This window comes from Hyperoodon ampullatus (assembly GCF_949752795.1).
Source record: "Hyperoodon ampullatus genome assembly, chromosome: 18".
Lineage (NCBI taxonomy): Eukaryota > Metazoa > Chordata > Mammalia > Artiodactyla > Ziphiidae > Hyperoodon > Hyperoodon ampullatus.
In genome coordinates this window covers 24,696,452-24,714,700 of record NC_136931.1, presented here as the reverse complement: position 1 = coordinate 24,714,700, position 18,249 = coordinate 24,696,452, and positions in this window count along the sequence as shown.

Genomic DNA, 18,249 nt, shown 5'->3' with positions numbered 1-18,249 from the left:
GTTTGAATCTTCTCCATTACTTTGCCCAAAATAGTGCTCAATACATGTTTTAGGATGACAAAATCAAGTAGTCAAGGGAACAAATTCCTCTTTTGTAATATACATAGATGTGGATATTAATCATGAATGAATCAGGATGGCAGAATGTGTAGGACACTCCCCAAGGCCCCGTCCTCTTAAACAACCTTGATTTTATTCACTAGCAGCTTCAATACTTTATTTCCAAGCATAGGAATATTCCCTGCTCCATTGTGTGGATTTTGGGTGAGGTAAAGATGCACCAATAATTTTCTTCCCTGTCTCTTTAAGAAGAACCTAAATGAAGACTTAAGCCAAGAAAGTTTTAACAACATTTTTTTTGTCTTTTCAACATTTGTTGTTTACAGTTGCTTCATAGACTAGGTTGATGGGGAAAAATAAGAAACTAAATATAAACAAGGTCTTGCATTCGCCAGGGTAATGCAGTTACATAAGTCAAAGTTGCAGGTCATATGAAGCCTTCTGTGATTCCTTGGGATTTCTGTCTCATTTCACTGTCTAGCAAACAGTGAAATAGTAGGATATATGTTTTTCAATTAAGTTGTCAATATTTTGACCAAACATCCTATTTATAACATTCAGGATTACTGTTCTGTTCCCAAGAACCACTAGAAGCTGCTGTTCTCTGAAAGTCAGTGTGGGGATTTGAAATGGCGTATGATTGAGTGGGGTATACTAACTTGCTTCCCTGGTTTCATCTGCCTGTCAGTCATGCAGGTATAAAACACTCATCATCGCATCTGATTATTGTGAGAAAACGCTCACCTTTTAGGATTGCACCTACTTATCATAAACAACAACAACAATAATAATAGTAACAATAATAAGATGAGATAAAAATTAGAGACCCTGTGTCTATTTGGACATGACTATTTGCTGACGGGGCATCAGTATCAGAGTTCTACAAGCACAATTAACTATTTTAATGCAAAACAGCAACTTATTTTTCCAGAGTAGAGGGAGAAGAATTGGCTTATTGACCACTCTTTTCTCTCCCCAAATACAACTTAGCCTTATATGACCATAGATTTCCTATGATTTTGGGGAAAATAATGTGGACTTTGAGACCCTGTAAACTTAGCTTCAAATCCCTGCTCTTTCATTTGCCGACTACATGTTCCTTTATCTCCTGAACCCTATTTTGTTTACTTGCAAAATGAAGACACTGATATTTAGCACAGATTTAGGAATCAGGTGAATGAATAGAAGTGAATTGTAAACCAGAAAACACTATACTTATATTGACGTTGAAGGTCAGTCATCTCCCATGTTACAATTAAGAGAGAGGCAAGCATATAAAGGAAACTACATCTGTTAAGTGAATTTTAATTGCCTACCAATATTAATACCTTTAATAGTGTTAAACTGCTACCTGGGCTGTAATTAAACACTGAATAAGAATGTAAGGGAGTAAATGAAAGGGAATAGGAAAATGATTGTTTCATAGTTATATAACACAAGGAAACATTTTCTTTTATTATAGAAATTTTCTCTATTAAAAATCATCTTTTTCTGAATTTTTGAATTTTATTTAATTTTCTATACAGCAGGTTCTTATTAGTTATCTATTTTATACATATTAGTGTATATATGTCAATCCCCATCTCCCAGTAGAAGGCTATCCATAGCCTTTTAATATTTCTGTTGCTTTAGGTTTTCATGAGATCCCAATGGAGACAATTATATCCAAAAATGTAATTATCCAGTGTAATGAAACTGCCTTTGTTCTAAGTGGGCTCTGCTTATATCAAATCCCCATCTGAAGAATGAAGATATTAAGTGTCAATAACCAATTGACCCAAATCATAGAGACTTTTGGGAAACACAGACATATCAAGGAGAAGAGAAGTTTGAGATGAGTCCCAAGGAAGCTCATTTTGATTGTGTATCATACATTTTTAGAGATGCAGAATAGAGGTATTTTTGTTCTTTGGCTATTTAAAATGTAAATAGGAGATCTTCAGAAAAACTTACTCAGAAGCAATATTTAAAGTGTCAGAGTGATACAAAACAATAGGAAATCACAAGAAACTTCAAAAAGAGATTTCTTTTTCATATATTTTTAATATTTTCATCATTTTTTTGCTTTTCAAAAAAGTTATAGTGCATCTGACACACTAACTGGAGGCCACTGTCATACCTCCCACTGTCCATCACTTTACTCCTCTTTAAATAAACCTTGTTTGCCCACAAAAGTACAGATCCTACTTAAACTGTCTAAAAGTCTGCTAGAGTCATTGTAACACCACTGGCACAATTCCAACAGTTCACTTGTTACCCCAACTCAACTTTCCTGATACTTCAGTTCCTCTGCTTCACCTCGAGCTCTTGATGTCATCTCTCCCATAATTTATGGCAGTCGTGTGGTTCTTAGCAACAGAAAACAACTCTGATAAGCTTCCACAAGTAAAAGACATGCATTAAATATGTTGGGCATCTGAAAGAAGACACTGGCCAACTGAAGAAGTCTCGATCTGTGAGTTTCTGCTGCTTTCATTTCCTTCAAATGATTGTTTTACCTGCCTTCTATAACTGTGTTATCTTGATTCAGATCTACATTTTTAGGAGAGAAAATATGATTAAAACTAACTGGTATTGCATGCCCATGTAGAGCAACATGGTCCAGGCAAAGAGGTAGTACCTTGCATTCCCCCAAAAAGGCATACTAAACATATGAAGCTAAACATGACCTGATGTCCACTTACCCACCTGATCTTTTTTTTTATCAATGAACATTGCATGAGCATGCATCTAGGATATACTTATGTTCATGCTTCAGTAATTCCATCAACATTTGAATATTTACTATTTGCTAGACATTATTACCCTTGAACTCTTAAGTGCTCAGAAGAAGATAGTCACATTTTCTGTTTCCAGTGTATGTTCTGAGGAAATAAAATATCACTATCAAAAGTCATCTTATTTTCTTAGTTAATAAGACATATATGATATAAATAAGGTCAACTGAGCAAGGGGATAGAGAGTCTAGAAAGGATTATCAGAGAAGACCTCTCTGGACAGGTGAAATATACTCTACACAGTGGATGATAAGAGGGACCCAGTCAAGTGGAAATCAGGAAAAAGAATATTTTAATACACATAGTGTGATCAGATGTTTGGAGATGTGGATGTAGCTTTGGTCTGTTTAAGGAATCAGCATGGCTGGAACATTATGAAAGAAGGTGACAGTGAAAGATATGAAGTTAAAGAGGACAGAAGGTGATCTTTCTGCTTAAGCCAGCTTATGGGGCTTGGATTTATGCCAAGTGCAAATGGAAGTCACTAGAGGCTTTTAAGGGGGTGGTATGATCTGCTTTATGCTTTTAAAATTTTTCACGGGATACTCTGTAGAATAGAGTTTGTTAAAGAATAAGAGTAGAAATACAGACAATGAGAAATAATGATGATGTGAAAGGGAAGAAACATGGTTGGATTTAAAGCATATCTTAGGGGTATCATACTCTTTTAAATGCTGGAGATACAGCTGGGAACGAGTCAGATAAAGCTGCTGCCCTAATAGAGCGCTTACTTAAGTGGGAAAGATGGAAACTGAACAAGTAACGATGGGTATCAGGACAGTCTTCTTTGGAAGATGTTCAGGAGGGTCTGAGGTGAAAGTCAAGGGACATAAATGATTCTGGGGAATAGTGATGGGTTAATCGGGATTTGATACCGCCTTCTGTGTAATATATGGCAGCTATGGATTGCAAATAAAAGATAATCTATTCCTTATCCCTTCACAGTGACCTATATCAGTCCTCTTGTAGACTTGACTCAAAGCAAAAGGAATTGTGTATATGTGTTAACAGTTTGCAAATTTTCCATTCACAGAATACTTTATAAAAAAGAAAAAAGTCAAAACAAAATGTACTTTTATTAAAATAGCGTAATTGTTAACAGATAGTATAATACATTGTAAAGTTGAACTGATGTTTCCATAAAAAGATGTTGGCTCATTTGAAAATCAGAGTTTGAAACATTTACCAAACATATGCTCAACAGGAGGGAAGGAGGTATACAGTAGGAGGGGAAATGGCTTATGTGACATGTCAGCAGCATGATATAAGTTGGTGGTTAAAAGCATAGTTCCTTATGTTAATCAGAACTGGGCTGGAATCCTGGAGACTTCCAGTTCTATTGACCCTTGGGCAAGTTATTTAATCTTTCTTAATTTGTTTTCTGTTTGTAAAATAAAATTTTAAATGGTACCTACATCATAAAATTGTAATGAGGATTAAATGTGACTAATGAGTGAGTATACATGTAAGTGCTCAATACATTTTAGCTATTGTTATTATTACTGTTAGAAAATGACAGCTACTGATGGCTATGAAGCAGCATAGCAGAGTGATTAAGAACATGAATTCTGGAGTAAATTGCCTGGGTTGACCACCAGGTTTTCCACTATGGAATAAACCATAGATCTTTTCTCCCTCTTAACACTGCAAAATAATTACTTCTGGGCAAAAACTCTTATTCCCTCCAATTTTTTCCCAAATTTTTACTTCAAAATTTTTTATTTATCCTGATGTTCACAATATATCAGTGTAATAATACTTGTCAGTTTCTTTTCTTCTCCCATCAATTTTCAAAGTCTTTCATGGTATCTGTATATTTAGTGCTTCATAAAATATCTGGAACATAATAGATGTTCAACAAGTGTTTATTGTATGAATGAAATAACAAATAAATACTTCAAACACATAGCAGCAGTAAACCTCCACTCTAATGTGGGATCTGCATATTCCAACAACCAGGAGCCACATGTATCAGAAATCTTCTCACCCTTTCCCCTTCCTCTGCTCCCATTCTATGCTTCTGTTGTGTCTTGGCATGGAGAAAAGAAGGGTTGGACTTGAATTGCATTGTAGAAAGATCCTAAGACCAAATTTCGGTAAATCTTTTCCAAATCACCATTGTCTATGTTCTTGGCCGAGTCAACTTGATTTCTTGGACTCTTTGGACTCTTTGGTCCCTTTGGAGCCTCGGCACCTCTGCACCTCAATCACAATTTCATTTCTTAACAAATTTTTAGAATGTTCTAGTACAGGAAGAAGGATTATGTTTTTCTGTGAACTTGGTACTTGACGTTGATGTTGAAGCAAAGGATAGAAGGTCAAATCCTGCCCCTGCTAAGGGCAATTTTCTCTTTCAGAGCATCACAATACCTTTTAGCAGCACATTCTATTATGCATGATTTATGGGACCTTTATTATTCTCTTTGCTTCCATCACTCCCTGAAGCCACTTCCTTGCTCCTTTCTTAGATGGTATAAATATAGGGGTTTGTAATTTGGTTCTACACAAAAATAGAAAAACAAAACAAAATGGCATATCTGAGACGCTGAAACTCATTTACTCTAATCCTAATATTTTAAATGACAGGAAATTGAGATTCCAAGGGGAAATTGATTTGTGCAAGGCCAATTGGGAAGTGAGAATCAGTAGTTATTAGAATCCAAAAGCTGACTAAGCAAAACTGGCTCCTGTTAGTGTGCATCACACCACTTTTGGCTTTGGCTTTGCTAAAGCTGAATAAATAAACTCTCAATTAAAATAAATATGTAAATATTGATTAAACTCTAACTAAAAACTCTCATTACAAATACGTTCATGCTACCACTGACGCACATAAGCTTTGCCACAAAACACATGCCCCCTATGTGTACTGTTTAGAATGTTCAATTGTTTTAAAAATATTATCTTTCTAAAGAAATGCTCACTTACTTATATGCATCTCCCTCTCCCTCAATCAAAAAACAAAAAGAAATGTATAACCCGATCACTGTGAATAAGAATTATAATTTATTTTATATTCTTTCAGACTGTTATACATATATGTACACATACATATTTATGCATACACATTTACAGGTCTTCCTTGACTTACAATGGAGTTACGTCCCCAATAAACTCACTGTAAGTAGAAAATATCATAAGTGGAGAATGCATTTAATATCCTAACTTACCCAACATAAGAGCTTAGCCTACCTGCCTTAAATATGCTCAGGACACTTATGTTAGCCTACGGTTGGGCAAAATCACCTAACACAGAACTCATTTTTTAAAATAGATCTTTATTTGAGTATAATTGCTTCATAGTACTGTGTTAGTTTCTGTTGCACAGCAAAGCAAATCAATCATATGCATACACATGTCCCAATATCCCCTCCCTCTTGAGCCTCCCTCCCACCCTCCCTGTCCCACCCCTCTAGGTCATTGCAAAGCACCGAGCCGATCTCCCTGTGCTTTGCAGCTGCTTCCCACCAGTCAACTATTTTACATTGGGTAGTGTATATATGTCGATACTACTCTCACTTTGCCCCAGCTTTGCCTGCCCACCCCATGTCCTCAAGTCCATTTTGTATGTCTACCTCTTTTTTCCTGCCCTGCAAATAGGTTCATCAGTACCATTTCTTTTTTTTTTTTTAGATTCCTTATATATGCATTAGCATGCAGTATTTGTTTTTCTCTTTCTGACTGACTTAATTCTATATGACAGACTCTAGGTTCATCCACCTCACTACAAATAACTCAATTTCATTCCTTTTTATAGCTGAGTAATATTCCATTGTATATATGTGCCACATCTTCTTTATCCATTCATCTGTCGATGGACCCTTAGGTTGCTTCCATGTCCTGGCTATTGTAAATAGTGCTGCAATGAACATTGTGGTACATGACTCTTTTTGAATTATGGTTTTCTCAGGGTATATGCCCAGTAGTGGGATTGCTGGGTCATATGGTAGTTCTATTTTTAGTTTTTTAAGGAACCTCCATACTGTTCTCCATAGTGGTTGTATCAGTTTACATTCCCACCAACAGTGCAAGAGGGTTCCCTTTTCACCACATGCTTTCCAGCATTTATTGTTTCCAGATTTTTTGATAATGGCCATACTGACTGGCATGAGGTGATACCTCATTATAGTTTTGATTTGCATTTATCTAATAGCTAGTGATGTTGAGCATCTTTTCACGTGCCTCTTGGCCATCTGTATGTCTTCCTTGGTGAACTGTCTATTTAGGTCTTCCACCCATTTTTCAACTGGATTGTTTGTTTTTTTGATATTGAGTTCCATGAGCTGACTGTATATTTTGGAGATTAATCCTTTGTCTGTTGTTTCAGTTGCAAATATTTTCTCCCATTCTGAGGGTTGTCCTTTCATCTTGTTTATGGTTTCCTTTGCTGTGCAAAAGTTTTTAAGTTTAATTAAGTCCCATTTGTTTATTTTTGTTTTTATTTCTGTTACTCTAGGTGGTGGGTGAAAAAAGATCTTGCTGTGGTTTATGTCAAAGAGTGTTTTTCCTATGTTTTCCTCTAAGAGTTTTATAGTGTCTGGTATTACATTTAAGTCTTTAATCCATTTGGAGTTTATTTTTGTGTATGGTGTTAGGGAGTGTTCTAATTTCATTATTTTACATGTAACTGTCCAGCTTTCCCAGAAGCACTTATTGAAGAGGCTGTCTTTTCTTCATTGTATGTTCTTGCCTCCTTTAAATTAGGTGGCCATATGTGTGTGGATTTATCTCTGGGCATTCTATCCTGTACCATTGATCTATATTTCTATTATTGTGCCAGTACCATACTGTGTTGATTACTGTACCTTTGTGGTATAGTTTGAAGTCAGGGAGCCTGATTCCTCCAACTCTGTTTTTCTTTCTCAAGATTGCTTTGGCTATTCGGGATCTTTTGTGTTTCCATACGAATTGTAAAATTTTTTGTTCTAATTCTGTGAAGAATGCCAGTGGTAGTTTGATAGGGGTTGCATGGAATCTGTAGAGTGCTTTGGGTAGTATAGTTATTTTCACAATATTGATTCTTCCAGTCCAAGAACATGGTATATTTCTCCATCTGTTTATGTCACCTTTGATTTCTTTCATCAGTGTTTTATAGTTTTCTGAGTACAAGTCTTTTGCCTCCTCAGGCAGGTTTATTCCCAGGTATTTTATTCTTTTTGTTACAGTGGTAAATGGGATTGTTTCCTTAATTTCTCTTTCTGATTTTTCATTGTTGGTGTATAGGAATGCCAGAAATTTCTGTGCCTTAATTTTGCATCCTGCAACCTTACCGACTTCATTGATTAGTTCTAGTAGTTTTCTGCTGGCATCTTTAGGATTTTCTATGTATAGTATCATGTCATCTACAAACAGTGAGAGTTTTACTTCTTCTTTTCCAATTTGTATTTCTTTTATTTCTTTTTCTTCTCTGATTTCCGTGGCTAGGACTTCCAAAACTATGTTGAATAATAGTGGTGAGAGTGGACATCCTTGTCTTGTTCCTGATCTTAGAGGAAATGCTTTCAGTTTTTCACCATTGAGAATGATGTTTGCTGTGGGTTTGTCGTATATGGCCTTTATTATGTTGAGGTAGGTTCCCTCTATGCCCATTTTATGGAGAATTTTTTTCATAAATTGGTGTTGAATTTTGTCCAAAGCTTTTTCTGTATCTATTGAGATGATCATATGGTTTTTATTCCTTAATTTGTTAATGTGGTGTATCACATTGATTGATTTGTGTATATTGAAGAATCCTTGCATCCCTGGTGTAAATCCCACTTGATCATGGTGTATGATCCTTTTAATGTGTTGTTGGATTCTATTTGCTAATATTTTGTTCAGGATTTTTGCATCTGTGTTCATCAGTGGTATTGGTCTATAATTTTCTTTCTTTTGTGATATCCTTTTCTGAATTTGATATCAGGGTGATGGTTGCTTCTTAGAATGAATTTGGGAGTGTTTCTCCCTTGCAATTTTTTGGAAGAGTTTGAGAAGGATCGGTGTTAGTTTTTCTCTAAACGTTTGATAGAATTCACCTGTGAAGCCATCTGGTATTGGACTTTTGTTTGTTGCAAGACTTTTAATTACAGTTTCAATTTCATTACTTTTGATAGGTCTGTTTATATTTTCTAATTATTCCTGGTTCAGTCTTGGAAAATTGTACCTTTCTTAGAATTTGTCCATTTCTTCCAGGTTGTCCATTTTATTGACATTTAGTTGTTTGGAGTAGTCTCTTATAATCCTTTGTATTTCTGCAGTGTCAGTTGTGATTTCTCTTTTTTCATTTCTAATTTTATTGATTTTCATCCTCTCCCTTTTTTTCTTGACGAGTCTGGCTAAATTTTATTTATCTTCTCAAAGAACCAGCTTTTAGTTTTATTGATCTTTTCTATTGTTTTCTTCATTTCTATTTCATTTATTTCTGCTCTGATCTTTATGATTTCTTTCCTTCTACTGACTTTGGGTTTTCTTTGTTCTTCTTTCTCTAGTTGTTTTAAGTGTAGGGATAGATTGTTTATTTGAGATTTTTATAGTTTCCTGAGGTGAGATTGTATTGCTATGAACTTCCCTCTTAGAACTGCTTTTGCTGTGTTCCATAGATTTTGGTTCATCGTGTTTTCTTTGTCATTTGTATCTATGTATTTTTTTATTTCTTCTTTGATTTCTTCAGTAATCTCTTGGTTATTTAGTAGCATACTGATTAGCCTCCATGTGTTTGTGTTTTTTACACTTTTTTTCCTGTAATTGATTTCCAATATTGTAGCATTGTGGTCAGAAAAGATGCTTGATTCAACTTCAATTTTCTTAAATTTTCCAAGGCTTGATTAGTGACCCAAGATGTGATCTATCCTGGAGAATGTGCCATGTGCACTTGAGAAGAAAGTGTATTCTGCCACTTTTGGGTGGAATGTTCTATAAATATCAATTAGATATAACTGGTCTATGGTGTCATTTAAACTTGTGTTTCCTTATTTATTTTCTGTTTGGATGATTTGTCCATTGGTGTAAGCGGGTGTTAATTCCCCTACTGTTATTGTGTTACTGTTGATTTCTCCTTTCATGGTTGTTAGCATTTACCTATGTATTAAGGTGCTCCTATGTTGGGTGCATAAACATTTATAATTGTCATATCTTCTTCTTGGATTGATCCTTTGATCATTATGTAGTGTCCCTTTTTATCTCTCATAACAGTCTTTATTATAAAGTCTATTTTATCTGCTATGAGTATTGCTACTGCAGCTTTCTTTTGATTTCCATTTGCATGGAGTATCTTTTTCCATCCCATCACTTTCAGTCTGTATGTATCCCTAGGTCTGAAGTGGGTCTCTTGTAGACAGCATATATATGGGTCTTGTTTTTGTATCAATTCAGCCAGTCTGTGTCTTTTGGTTGGGGCATTTAATCCATTTACATTCAAGGTTATTATTGATTTGTAAGTTCCTATTACCATTTTCTTAACTGTTCTGGGTTTGTTTTTGTGAGTCTTTTTCTTCTCTTGTGTTTCCCACTTAGAGAAGTTTCTTTAACATTTGTTGTAAAGCTGGTTTGGTGGTGCTGAATCCTCTTAGCTTTTGCTTGTCTGAAAAGCTTTTGACTTCTCCATCAAATCTGAATGAGATCCTTGCTGGGTAGAGTAATCTTGGTTGTAGGTTTTTCTTTTTCATCGCTTTAAGTATCCTGTCACTCCCTTCTGGCCTGCAGAGTTTCTGCTGAAAAATCAGCTGATAACCTTATGGTGATTCCTTTGTATGTTATTGTTTTGTTTTTCTCTTGCTGCTTTTAATACTTTTTCTTTGAATTTAATTTTTGTTAGTTTGATTAATATGTGCCTTGGTGTGTTTTTACCATGGTTTATCCTGTATGGGACTCTCTGTGCTTCCTGGACTTGGGTGACTATTTCCTCTCCCATCTGAGGCAAGTTTTCAACTATAATCTCTTCAAATATTTTCTCAGATCCATTCTTTTTCTCTGCTTCTTCTGCAACCCCTATAATTAGAATGTTGGCATGTTTAGTGTTGTCCCAGAGGTCTCTGAGATTGTCTGCAATTCTTTTTATTCTTTTTTCTTTATTCTGCTCCTCAGCAGTTATTTCCACCATTTTTTCTTCCAGATCACTTATTTGTTCTTCTGCCTCAGTTATTCTCTTATTGATTCCTTCTAGTGTATTTTTCGTTTCAGTTATTGTGTAGCTCATCTCTGTTTGTTTGTTCTTTAATTCTTCTAGATCTTTGTTAAACATTTCTTGTATTTTCTCAATCCATGCCTCCATTTTATTTCTGAGATTCTGGATCATCTTTACTATTATTACTCTGAATTCTTTTTCAGGTAGATTGCCTACTTCCTCTTCATTTATTTGGTCTTGGAGGTTTTGAACTTGCTCCTCCATCTGTGACGTAATTTTTTGCCATCTCACTTTTTTTTTTTTTTTTTTTAATGAGTGGGATTGTGTTCCTATCTTACTGGTTGTTTGGCCTGAGGCTTCCAGCACTGGAGTTTGTAGGCTGTTGGATAGAGCTGGGTCTTGGTACTGAGATGAGGAACTCCATGAGACCTCACTGTGATGAATATTCCCTGGGGTCTGAGGTTCTCTGCTAGTCCAGTGGTTCATACTCGGAGCTCCCCCCACAGGAACTTCTTCCCGACCCTGGGCTCATGAACCAAGATCCCGCAAGCCACCTTCCTGGGGTGGCAAAATATATATATATATATAACAATAACAAAGTAAAAAATAAAATTAGACTAGGAGACTAACAGATATGTTAGGAAGAATATAAAAATTAAAATATAGATGAATCAACAACCGGAAGGTACAGCAGTACCACAATAGTAAAAAAACAGGAGGAGGGAAAAGGACCAAAAAATAAAGGCGAGGAGGGTGGGGGGGAGAAGAAGGCTTTGGCTGTGGAGGGTGGGGCCTAAGCAAGGGCGAGGTTTGGGCATCGGGTAGGACCAATGCTCAGGACCCACAGGGCTGGAAAAGGCCTTGGGGGCTGTGCAGGGTGGGGCTTAGGCTCAAGGAACAGAAGGGGCCCAGGCATGCCCCCCACCCCTGGTCTCAGAGGGCAGGGAACCTCACCTGGGAGCCCAGCAGACTTCCCATGTCCGAGTGGGTGGGGCAAACACCCTCCTCTCCTCTCCCTCCTCCGGTCTGGGAGGGCCCCTCCTGCCTGCCTCTCCTGATCTCCCCAGCCTCCCTCCTATGCCCCCAAGGACCTACTTGGCCTGGAGGGGGCTTTGGAGGGCAGGGGATCAGCCTGGGAGCTCAGCAGGCTCTCCAGGCCTGAGTGGGCAGGGCAATTGCCCTCCGCTCCTCTCCTGCTCTTCCTGGAGAGTCCCTCTTGCCTGCCTCTCCTGATTTCCCCGGCCTCAGGTGTGCCGATCCTGTCTGGCCTCCACTTCTCCTCCCCCCTCAGTCCCCCTACATCCTACCAGTTCACTGTGGGGTTCCTCCCGTCTCCTTGGGTGTCAGAGTCCCTCACCAGCGGCCGGCAGGCACCCTAGTTGTGGGGAGACGCTAACTCCGTGTCTTCCCACACCGCCATCTTAACTCTGCCACCTCCACAGAACTCATTTCATAATAAAGTGCTGAATATCTCATGTAATTTATTGAATACTATACTGAAAATTAAAAACAGAATGGTTAGATACAGAATGGTGTAAGTGTATTGGTTGTTTACCCTTGTGATTGCCTGGCTGACTGGGAGCTGCAGGCTTGCTGCCCTGCCCAGCATCACAAGTTATCATACCACCTATCGTCAGTCTGAGAAAAAGATCAAAATTCAAAATTCCGAGTATGTTTCCTAATGAACGAGTATCACTTTTGCACCGTCTTACGTCAGCAACCATCTGTATATTAAATTTGCCCAGAACTGAAATATTCCCAGGACATGGGATGTTCAGTACTAAACTGGGAAAATCCCAGCAACCAAGGCAAGTTATCTGGAGCTTAATGACATGACAACTATATGGCTAGTCCAATTCCTGTGATGTTAAACTTTTAATCTAGGTATGCCTAGCTGTTATGTGGCACCTGATGACCCTGTGCTTGTCTTCTCAGGGGTGTCCCAGGAAGCATCAACCAGGGTCGTTTACCTCACAGTCTGACATGAAACCATCTTGTCTGGTCCTTGTTGTAGGAGAATTAAGTAAAATTCTAAGAGTAGTGAGCACTCTTAGAAGTGGTAAAGAAGAGTTGGACTCTTCTGTCAACTTTCTGAAATGAATTTTGACACGCTATCTGAACAATGTGTATTTTAAAGCATATAGAAGAGTTGTTTTCCCCCTTGAGAAAATGTAAAAAGAAATTTGAGAAGAAGCTATAGCTAAACTCATAAACTAGACACTGAAGAAGCTTTCACATCCTGTTCCAGGTATTGAGAGACATCAGTATAAAAGCTGAATTTTTTTGAAGATCAACAAAATATATGCATTTGGAATTCCCAGGCTGCTAAAGATCTTGTGAATTCACATTAGAGCTGAATAATAACCAAGATCATACAATGTTTTTTATAAAACCCTAATTTTCCATTTTCAAATGACAGTGCTACCAACTTATTCCATTCTGCATCATTAAATTGTCAAGAGGCAAATTCTCTTTATTATATTTGAGACACTTTAGAAATGAGTAATTGTGTTTCCATTACATTCTTCAGTGGTCCATCAGATTTCTTCCCTTCCCCTTACTCAGTTCTTTAGCTCAAAAAATACACAATACCTGCAAACTATTCCACATCTAAAGTGTGAAGAGATTGATCATGTTAGTTTCTAGGAATCCTATAAATGAAAGAGAGATGAATATTTGGGGACAGACATTTTACAATAGGAAATCTACCTTAGGGCATTTAATCATCAGTTGTCAAATAGCATGGCCATTGGAAAGAGAAGGGAAATAAGAGTTATATGCCCTTTAAGAAAACAAGACAGCTATCTTTATGACAGTACAATGCAGTGCTAATTACAGTAATTTTTTTCCTCAATGCTCTCAATGGGTGACTGCCTAAGGAAAATGTATTATATTTTCTTTAGTCTTGAGATATTAAAATGAGGTATTACTCAGCATTGAAAGAAGAAAGAAATCCTGCCATATGCAACAACATGGATGAACCTTGAGGACACTATGTTGAGTGAAATAAGCCATTCACAGAAGGACAAATACCACATGATTCCACTTATATGCAGTATCTAAAATAGTCAAAGTCACAGAAGCAGGGCTTCCCTGGTGGCGCAGTGGTTGAGAGCCCGCCTGCCGATGCAGGGGACACGGGTTTGTGCCCCGGTCCGGGAAGATCCCACGTGCCGCGGAGTGGCTGGGCCCGTGAGCCATGGCCGTTGAGCCTGCGCGTCCAGAGCCTGTGCTCCACAACGGGAGAGGCCACAACAGCGTGAGGCCCACATACCGCAAAAAAAAAAAAAGTCACAGAAGCAGAGAGTAAAAGCATAGTTGCCAAAGTCTGGGGCGAGTTGCTGTTGAACCGGTATAAAGTTTCAGTTATGCAAGATGAGTAAGTCTAGATATCTGCTGTACAGCATTGTGACTATAGTTCACAATACTGTGCTGTGCACTGAAAATTTTGTTAAGAGGGTAGATGTCATGTTATGTGTTCTTACTACAATAAAAAATGAAATAACTTTTTTGACACTTACAAAAATAAAAAAGAAATAAAAAAAGAAAACAGAGGGAGAAGTGGCAAAGCACAGAAGACCAGGAAAAGAGGGAAGGCCCAGGGAATACAGGTGCAAGAAATAGGAGTTGACAGAAGTAGCATTAAAGGAGTGACCTTTAAGTGCATTAAGAACCCATTGTTCCAACCCCTAAACTCCAAGTGACTTTGACCTGAGGGGTAGGTGATATAGTACAAGGGGAATGGAATTAGGAGGCAAATTTCCAGAGATAAGAGATAAGGCTCATCTCTGCCACTGTGTCATTGTTGAATCTTTCTTGATGAAGTTCTTAAATAATTTTGATCTTAGTGTTCTAATTTCTTTTATTATATAACACACACAGATGTATATATGTATATATATTTATGTGTGTGTGTGTATATATATATATATAATATTCTTCTTTATAGGATTTGGTTGGGTCTCTTTCAAAAGATCTATATGGAAAAACAAAAGATAAGTGAAAAAAGTTATAAAGAAAAATGTGGTCATCATGCATAAGATGTTATTTCCACCAAGGAATGAGTTTCAATCTATCTCCTCAGACATTAATATCAAAATAAATTAAGATGTTGGGTATTAGCAAGATGTTGGATATTATGAGCTAATCTTATCCCTGCTAATTTGTAAACTGAATAAATGTATGCTTATCTTGAGAATTCCCTCCCTCTACTTATTGCTTCAAGCCTATATATACATACATTTATACATATACATATACATATATAGTGGTACAGTCAGTGATGACTCTGAAAATGTGATGAAAACTTTTGGACCGCTTTAAAAAATATGCACACCCCCCCACACATTTGCACTACAATTTTAGAGGGTACAAGCCTTCTTCCCCCATTAGAAGCCACTGCTCTGTGTTTTCTGCCTTGCTCCTTTGCTTGGGTTTCTCCACTTTGCGTGTCCTGTCTTCCTTTCCTAAATTACTCTTTCCTCAAAAGCCAGCTTAAATGCTATAACTTCCTAAAAGCTTCTCTATTTTACTCTTCGTTACTAAACTTTCATAGCTGTAACCATCTCTTTTCTGTCATTTATCATGTTTCACATTATCATAGTTATCTGAACACACAACTTGTTTTTCCTACCAGTGACAAACTTATGGAAGTCAGAGACCACATATTTTTCTTCTTTGTTATTTATCACTGAGTTTTGCACATAAGTGATCTGCAGCTATTTTTGATGAACGATCACAAACAAAAAATTATGGCAAACAAAACCCTGAGTATTCATAAGTATGAGCCTTTCTAAGATAGACCTAACCGTTAGGCAATGCAAAATTCTAATTTTACAGTTAAGGTGACAGTGTATTAATTTAAATTAATAGAAGTTTAAAATAAAGGTAACACTAAGTGCAAATGAAAATATTTTAAAACATATCTTCATGTATTACCAGAATCCCATGTTAACTGATACACCATTTTTGGAGAGCAGTTTGGTTATTTTTATGAAACAGGGAAAAAAAGAGTCCTATATATTGACCATGTAATCCTGATTTTCTGTTGGAGAATTATTAGAAACATCCTAATTCCTCAGAATAAGTAACACTGTAATGAGCATCTTTATCTAAAAATAAAGGGAAAAGCAATAAGCAAGGTTTTCTTGACACGTTCTTATTAGTAGTCAATTTGTGACACATTAACTATATTGAAAATTATATATCCATAAAAATTCTAGTAATGGAGATTATAATGCAAAAAGAAATTATTATATAGTAAGAACAAATTAGAATTAAAAATTATATTGTTTGATCACCACACTGTTGGAACAGAAATAATAAAAAGTGAAAAAGGGGAAACATAACTTGTTAGAATGATGAGTTTGAAGAACTAATATTTATTTTTAAATTTCATTATCATCTTTTAAGAATTGCCTTAAATTTAAAATTGTGTTTTTGTGTATGCATGTATGTATGTATGAGAGAGAGAGATGGGGGTCCTGAAGGCCGACATACCATTTAGGACCACTTTGTCTAAGAACTTTGGTAAGGGATGACAGGAATCTGAATCAGAACAGTACTCCAATGCTCATGAGGGTGAGGAGAATAAGTGTACCTCTTATTTCTCACTTTTTCTAGCATCATGGCTATTTTTCCTGCTGTGTAGTATGGCATTCTTTTCTTACATTTTCTGAGCCTTAGCACAGGCCAAGAATTATCTGCAAACGGTACACTTAAATAAGGAAGTGACCAATATCAGCATAAAGTCCGCTTTAAATATAGTCATTATCACTTGATTACCATGAAGATTCTGCTGCCTTTCAGTGTTTTATCAAATGGGAGTTGCCTGTTTTACTTTTCAGGCTAGGAATGGCTTCACTCTGCTGCAGCTCTTTTGTGTTCTGAAATACTTGTCTCCATGTGTCACCTTCTTGGTCACAGTCAACATTTTCTGCCACACTGTCCCTTGGGAAGGTTTATAGTTTCACCCTGTAAGGAGCAGAGTCAGTTCCTGCTTGGGATTTCAAATGAAAATCATCTTTTCTTGCATGGGGCCATGATACTTCAAGTGTTACACACTTAAATGACCATATTTGCAGAAGGAGTTCAGGGTCCTGGCTGTTTACCCATATGAGACACATAATTGCCATACACAAAGTTGGAGTAAAATTACCTATTTTTCTTACATTTAAGGTATCTTATAATATCTAACAAATCTGTTAAATACTTTGAGATAAATGTAGGATAGTCTATGAAAACGATTAATTCATTGATTAGTAATACTGTTCTCACTTTATTGTTCAGACTTTTCAATGTCCATCATTAAATTTAAAGAAAAAAAACCTGTTACTTCTCATTCTGGGGTAAATTACAAAGATCTGACCATGTGAGAAGCAACTTGATTAACAGATAATTTAATTGAGGGTGCCCTTATATTCCAAGGGGCTCATATCTGACATCACCATACAATTCCCTATCTGTGAGTAGCTGCAAAATGTAGTTTCACATCTCACTCAGTCATCAACCAAAATAACTAAAAATACCTATTTAGGGTATATAGAGGGTCTCCCTACAGCAGAGTTTCCACAGCCTCAGTACTGTTACCATTTTAGGTGGAATATTTCTTTCTTATGCATTGTAGGATATTTAGCAGCATCTCTGACTTTCATACACTAGATGCCAGTCTCACTCCTCCACCCCAGTTACATCAGAAAACTTGTCTCCAAAAATTTATAAATATTCCCTAGAGGCAAAATTGCCTCCCTGGTTTGAGAAATACTGCCCTGAAGTGAATTCCATATGTATATTATTACCTACATATTTTTCAGCCCATCTCAAAGATCCTATCAAAATTGGCTAAAATAAATATGTAAATATAGGTATAAGATCGTCGGTCATTTTAACATAATGGAAAAATAAGTAAAAACTTAATTATTTAGATACTTTCAAGGGTCATATCTCCATTGACTATGGCATGATGGCTTCCACAAAAGACATACAAGCATGGTTGATGGGAACCAGAGCCTTATATGGCAGCATAATCAAGACTGGAAATACTGTTGGATTTGAGTCAACAACCAATCATATTGAAATTATAGACGACAATATTCTCAAAGAGCAGGTAACTGTTTTTAGGACTCACCACTACATTACAGAGTGAACACAAACTGGATGAGATACTTATCCTTTAATCCCTGTGCATCACACAAAGAAATGCAAGTGGTCATATTTTATTAATCAGAGCTAAAGTAAGTTTGTAAGTATGAGGCATATAAATTAGCAATGATACCAATGGGGAATTTCACAGTTCTATAATTGATTATGAAA